General features: G+C 36.2%; 1 long non-coding RNA gene across 1 annotated transcript; it reads left to right on the forward strand.

Annotated features, from left to right (window-relative positions):
• The first annotated feature begins 4,824 nt into the window (after positions 1-4,824).
• On the forward strand, positions 4,825-6,320 carry LOC131858059 (uncharacterized). Its single transcript, XR_009358862.1, has 3 exons — positions 4,825-4,963; positions 5,089-5,168; positions 6,075-6,320. It is a non-coding gene; the product is annotated as an uncharacterized LOC131858059 (long non-coding RNA).
• Positions 6,321-7,198: the final 878 nt, after the last annotated feature.

Below are 7,198 nucleotides of genomic sequence, written 5' to 3' on the forward strand. Positions count from 1 at the left end.
ACCCTCAAAATTATTGAGGGCCCACGTAAAATTTTGTTCAAATGCACTTAGATTTACCCCTGTAGAATAAGCCTGTGTAGCTCAATTTGAGAGCTCACAATTTTGCACCCTTTGAGTATCATGAGAAATCCTCTTGGGGAAGTGTTATGCACCTTTCAGAGGTACCATGTGCCTAGTTGTAGCTTCCTTGGACAAGTTTTGACGAGTTTATGAAGTCTCCTTTGGAGGTTCTGAAGTTAAGGTTGTTGTTTGCACATATTGCACTTTTCTGAGTAAGCCCACTTTGAGCAGTTGTATCTTTGTACTAGATGATTGCCAAGCCCAACTGATAGTTGTCCACGATTCTCTATAATTTTTTAAAACCCCATGCCAAGTGGTATGACCCCATGAATTCGTTTGATGAATTTTTAAAGTTAAATCCCTTTGCAAAATGTCCAGTTTTGCAAAATGTCCAGTTTTGCAAACTGGACTGTATCAAACAACAGTTTGTGGCCTCCTTTATGAATTTTTATTCCAAACCCAATTGACCTACAATTTAAAGTGGTTGTACCCCATGAATCCCTATAAAATTATCTACCACATCCCTAGTTTGTAGCCCCCCAACACATCGGTTTATCAATTTTTAAGACCCATTCCAAGTGAACTTTTTCATGGTTTCAGAATCAACATGTTCAAATTTTTTAGAGTGGGCAACTTTGATGGTTAATATTTTGCACATAACTTAACCAGATCAAATCCTCTTGCACACCTATTCAGGGTATCTAGATGTGCCATCATGCCAAGTGGCAACTCGTGAAATGTAGGTTTGATATTTTTACAACTAGTTATTGAAGGGGTCTCAGGGTGTTTTAACAAGTGCAATTTTAGATAAGCCTGGGTGAGAAACTTTGAAGGTTAATATATTTTGTCTCGGAATTCGTAATGAGGATCCCTCTGATGCCCTGGATTCCTTGTATAACATTCTATCAACGTGCCAAGTTTTAGGCCTTGATGAGGTGTTTTGATCAATTTTCAAAACTGATTCCCAAGGCTACTCAAATGTTTTTGACCAAATTTCAAAGTTGTAAAATGCTAAGTTTAATGACTACGGATTCAATTTCTTCGATTCCGAGCATCTCCAGTGAGTGTAGCCCACCTGAGATCCAACTAATGTTACAAATCAGCAAAGTAGTTGGAACCAGTAAGTCAAGTATGTGCTATTTAAATCATCTTGATTTAAATAATGTTTCATATAAATCAATTCAGAGGAAGGGGAAAGAAAGATCACGAGGGCTGTTTAAATAGTTTTAAAATTTGGCCATATGAAGGGGGAGCTAAAACAAAATAATTTTAGTCATTCAACTGATTTAAATATCTGATTGCACAAATGGATCTAATTCAAATGATTTAAAATATGGAGACAATGAAATCATACCCGTCGTAATTTAGAATTATGATACATATGCATATTTCATCATGAAGGTCGTTGAGATCGTGGTGGGCCCATGTGAATTTGAAATAAACTGGGGAAAGAAGCAGCACAGGTTTGAGGACCTCTCAAAAAATAAAAATATTCTTCACCCGCATGGTATGGTTTGTAAAGAGATTGCAAATACCTTTTATTTAACCTGCATGCCCTAGGTGGGAGGGACGAAAATAGTGTGGGATAAGCGGATAAGAGAAAGGGTAGAGATGTGAATACCGAGAAAAACACGATGACCGCAGGAAAAGAGAAAATTAGGGCAAAATCAGTACTGTGCTGAGAATTAGGGTGAATCCTCATTGTTTGAGTTTTGAAAACTTGAGTAGCTACAGTGGATTATTGGCTATGGCGGCGCCCTAAATGTTGAATCGGCTCAGTAGAGCTACCCGCAAATACATTCAGATTACCCAAGCAAAATCTGAGACGGTTTCTAAGGTCTGAAGTGGAATTCATGATGCAACCAGAATCAGATCGAGCTCATGGCGGACTGTTGGTATTCATGTCATGTATTTTAGCAGATTGGAACCAAGAAGCACATTCGGTGCACGGTGATTTGCAAGGGGAGTTCTTAGCCACGAGCAATGTGTATCGTGGAGCTGATGGGAATAATGGCACGATTGTGCAATGGTGCCTCTTCATCAATTATTTAAAACCGAATTCATCTAAAAGCCAAAGCAGTTGGAGAAGGTGTTGCAGGATAAGTCCCACCACTCGTAGGTTTGCATTAATGTCTTTGGCGAAACCCATGAAAGTATGGAAGGCGTGGTTCAATGCAAAGGAACTTCTGTATAAGGTTGCAGTGATGGAGATAAATGCTTTGGGCATATTCTTGGTTCAAGATGCACACAAAAGGAGGGGCACGCTGTAAGATACGTTGGCTATGTGAACAAGAAGAGAACGTAGCATATTACGCTATTGCACAGGGATGAACACATTGCAAAGCAAGCATGAATAAATAATAAGATTGCAAGTATGGATTGCAGGGATGATACAGTCTCTTAAACCATTCAGTTAATGCCTCACAAAAATGTGATCTTATGGGAGGCGACAGTTTAGGGTTGCCAAAGAAGAATACTTGCAAAGTGTTCGAAGGAATCTTGTCGATATTTTGATGTTGCAATGGTGGGGTTATGGATTAATAGCCTAGTGATCTCAGCAAAGACCACATCAAAAGGAAACAATGCAAATGAACAAATGAATGTAGCAATAAGACCAGTTGGGTGTTTGTGGAGCTTTGAGGCATTACCATTGTGTTATTCATTGGATGCCATATAGGCCACATCGATGGGTAATTTAAACCATGGTTGTGAGGCATTTTCTTTTGTGCCCATCTTTTACAAATTCAACAATGGTGAGGGGCCTCGAATCTCACTGAAATGTAAAATCTCTCGATAGATCCATGAATTAATATTTCCATGAGAGGCGTACAACATGAACATGAGTAGGGTGGACTGTGCATCTATATTTTTCAACCATCAGCGTTTCCAGCGGGTTTAATGTTTGCAAAAACAGTACGAGAGGAGGCCATCAATTTACATTTTGAATGAGATGGGTATGTAAATTTGTTTCAAAGAGCCCCATGGTCTGCGTGGTAGGATGATTGAGGCCACATCTCAGCAAAATGCAAAGTGGCATACATATCAGTCTCATAGGGGTTCTAGAAAATCAAAATTTGTTTCAAAGAGCCCCATGGTCTGCGTAGTAGGATGATTGAGGCCACATCTCAGCAAAATGCAAAGTGGCATACATATCAGTCTCATAGGGGTTCTAGAAAATCAAAATGTTGATGTTGTTTGATGCAATTTAAGGGTTCTTGCCTCTAGTCGTTGGGCCCATATTCCTCAGCAGACGTTTAAAAGATCGATAAATCAATGATACATGTAAATCCTGTTCATTTCCGCAGGAATCATGAGGATTATGAATGCCTATAGGTTTTGAATGGTCTCCCATCAAAAGAGACATCTAAAGAAAGTGACAGTCACCACTGCAGGGAGGTGAAATTTTTAATTCTAGCCAGGGTAAATGCATTTTTACATGAGGTATTTTCACACAAGGGGTGTAACCAAAGGTAGAATGTGCAGTATTGGAGTTGGCTTATTGTAGAATGGGGTCATTTTCACTTTCGTCCAGGGCAGAGCATCTTTTATTAAAGTGGGTTAATTAAAAGGAAAAGGGGGGAAAGCAAATATTTCCAACTGTGAGCAAAATGAAGAAAAGAGTAGGGGGTAGTTTCAATATATTTTCTAGATTGCTCTGTACAGGCAGAGAGGTGGACTGACTTATTTACCCAGCAGGGTAATTCCTTTTGTGAGAAGAAAATGCAATGAATGCTTTTGTGAGATTACTTTTCCAGCCAAGGGTTATTCTACTAAATCTGTGATTTTTCTTGCAAAAGGGGATGAATGCAATATATATGTGATTCTCAGTCGAACTTGAATTTTTATTTAAGAAAAAGTCACATGCAAGAAGTGACAAGGCATTAGCGAGAGGAGGTTTTTTCCTATTTTTGAGCAGGTAGGAAAATTGTGGAGAAAGTCAATACAGCTAAAGGGGAAATTTTCAGGATTGATTTGAAAGGTAGCTACAAGCAGAGATGGTAAGTTTCTTCCGGATTTATGAAGATATCACATTCGAAATTAGTGCAGTTTGAAGACCAATTTTGGAGGGGAAAAGTGCAGATTTGAAATTGAAGACAGTAAGGATGAGGACACGTGTCATCTTATGATGCAATTTAGGGTTTTCTTTAGGTCTTCTCTCTTGTCTATTTATTAGTTCTTGCCATAGGCAGGAATACTAATACATTCATTGAATGCATTTTATTTTTTATGCTAGTCAATCATATGAGACTATTTTAAAATATTTGTCTAGATTTCTCTAGTTTCAATTTTGACATATTTTCTCACAATTTAAATAATACCATTTATCTCTTTTCTTATTGGTCTATTCTGCAAACAGTCATTGCAAAAAATGTATTTTCTTTAGTTAAAAAATAGTCAATATTATTTACAATTAAGTGACAATAAATTTTAGGCCTCCCTCATAATAATAAATGATCTTGAATTCCACAAAAATCTTGAGAAAACTTATTTCATTCAATGAAATCCAAAAAAATTTAAGAAAGATATGATTGATAGGATGTATTTCCATCACATATGTCATTTCATTGAATGCATATTTAATATGGTTTTTGACAATTGTATTAATGTTGAATGGATTAAACTATTGGTAATGTACAATGTACTGTAAATGCACTTGTCACACTTAATTTTGTATACTGTAGGCTACAGTTAGCGTCCAAAATAGCGTCTAGAAACATCCGTCTTGGTACGTTTGTTTGTTGGACAGGACGCATTAATATTAATTTGATGGCCTGCTATTAATGCACATACAACAATCTGATAATGGTCGTTGGTTATATTTACTATACTTTGCTGTGTGTGAGTTACCAGTTCTGCTAAAATTACACCACTGTCTATTCTTTTTCATATGTGCTTTGAGTCGGTGTGTGTTTCCAGAAGCATTGTCTATTTTGTTCTCATTTTGCAACGCATCTCATTCTGTCCTTTTGCACCAGCTTCATCTTCTGATTTATATTTCATATGTCTGCTGAATGATACCATTTTCAGGTTTTCCGAAAACCCTATTTATTCATCGGACAAAGAACAACATTCGAACCGGACTACGCGCAAGAAGAAATAGAAAAGAGGTATGGGAAAATCTGAAGGATAGTGTTTTTTGGAACGTTCTTTCTGATATATGTTTTTAGGGCTTAATTATTTTCACCACTGGTCTTCTCTACATATAACCCGTTAATCTTTACTTGCACTCCAATGTTATTCTCTTTCTTGCTATCTATATTCTTGTGGTTATGTTTCCGTTATCGACATTTGGAAGGCCGCCTCTGCAGTAAAATCTCTCCACGAGACACTTCCACAAACCAGAAAAATGCATTTCTCCTTCATTTCTCTGTTATATAACTTTCTAAATTGCAATATATGCCAACGTGAGTTGAATGTGACATCAAGAATGTACAATACTCTGTTGTCTCCGCTTTTAATGAGTCTTTACACTATAGATTAACCTGTTTTTTCCGCTTCTGGTGAGTCTTTACACTATAGATTAACCCGTTTTCTCCGCTTCTACCGAGTCTCAAGATTGTGGGTACAATGCTTTCTCTGTGAAGTAGAGTTTCCTATAGGTCCCGCTCTTTAACCCATCTCTGGCCTTTAGACAAGGGTGTTGATTCATCACCATGGTCACTGGATTGGAGTGGGGTTGTGACTGTTATGTTTTTGACAGTTACAAATGTAAGTTGGAAGAACAATTTCTATCTTTCACACTAAGGATTTATTTTGTTGTCTTTTAATCTAAAGATTTAAAAATTCAGTATTTTCTTAACCATCTCAGTAATCTGCTGGATACAAATTGTCCGCCTTTTATCTAGATGATGAATTTATGCCATGAGTGTATTTCTGCTCAATAAATTTGCCTGTATGCAAAATATAGGTTATTTTCTGTAGCTTTTTCTTGAGTTTTGTCTCATGCATACGATGCAAGGTTTTTTTTTTTTATCTATTTGCAATAAACAAAAACCACGATCGACATTTTGCAGGAAGGAGACCATGTTAAAAGCATAAATCCTGGATACCTGTCATAGGAGCAGAACTGCTTAATACAGTAAAGCAAATTGGCTACAAAATTGCTTTCTCTATTTAAAATTATATGTTTATCATGCATCCCACAAACTCAGTTACATATATATGTTACAGCAACATAGTCACATACTTTGCTTTAAATATTGCAAATGCTCCGAAGACATTTTTATTATACTATGCAGTGACATACATATATTGTTTATCTAAATTGTTTTGAATATATATATTTCTACTTGTACCCTTACCTCTGCAAATCTTGTTTCATTGTACTCTCTTTTATATTCAATTCTGCAATGATCTCTACATTTGTCATTATATCTCCAATGTGACTTCATCTAGATTTACTGCTACTGTTTGGATGTTTTTGAAAAGTTGAGTTACTTCTGAAGAAGAGTAGAGCTGAACGTTTAGGATACCTTGTCTATAAAATTGTTCTGCTTTGTGGATGGAATACAGACTACCTATTTTGGTATTTCAATTTAATGCCTAAACCCTCGAAGGAAGACACTCGAAGAAAATTATGAAAATGTAAAAGCTGTGCTCAAAATGACCTTCAATTTTCAAACCCAAAAATATATTTTATATGCTCTGTTTAATGGGTGAGTAGTTTTAGATATGCATGTTTATCATATTTCCTGATTGCATGCTTTCATGTATACATTGTATTGATGTACATAAATCAATGACAAAGAAAGGACACTAACTTGCAATCTAATGTCAAAGATAATAATGCTGGCCCTCTGGACACATTGATTATAGATCCAATAAGGCTCATGTTAATTTCTTTTTAAGATAAGGACAGTGTTGCTGCCAGATTATATGATATGTAATATGATTAATAATATTAGATTTTTACCATTCATAATGTTTTGATAAAGTTGATTGCTGTTATTTTTTATTAAAATATGTATAAATATAATCTGAAATATGAAAAAAAAATTACAGAGTAACAAGAGTGACAGGCTGGAGACAAAATGGCAGGTTTGCAGCAAGGGCATAGACATCCATGAAACCATAAAGAATAGACGAATTTTATTAGATGTCCTAGTTGCAATAGCCGTGGTAAACATGTATGCAAAAT

The sequence above is a fragment of the Cryptomeria japonica genome, chromosome 9, assembly GCF_030272615.1.
Source record: "Cryptomeria japonica chromosome 9, Sugi_1.0, whole genome shotgun sequence".
In the NCBI taxonomy this organism is placed as follows: Eukaryota; Viridiplantae; Streptophyta; class Pinopsida; order Cupressales; family Cupressaceae; genus Cryptomeria; species Cryptomeria japonica.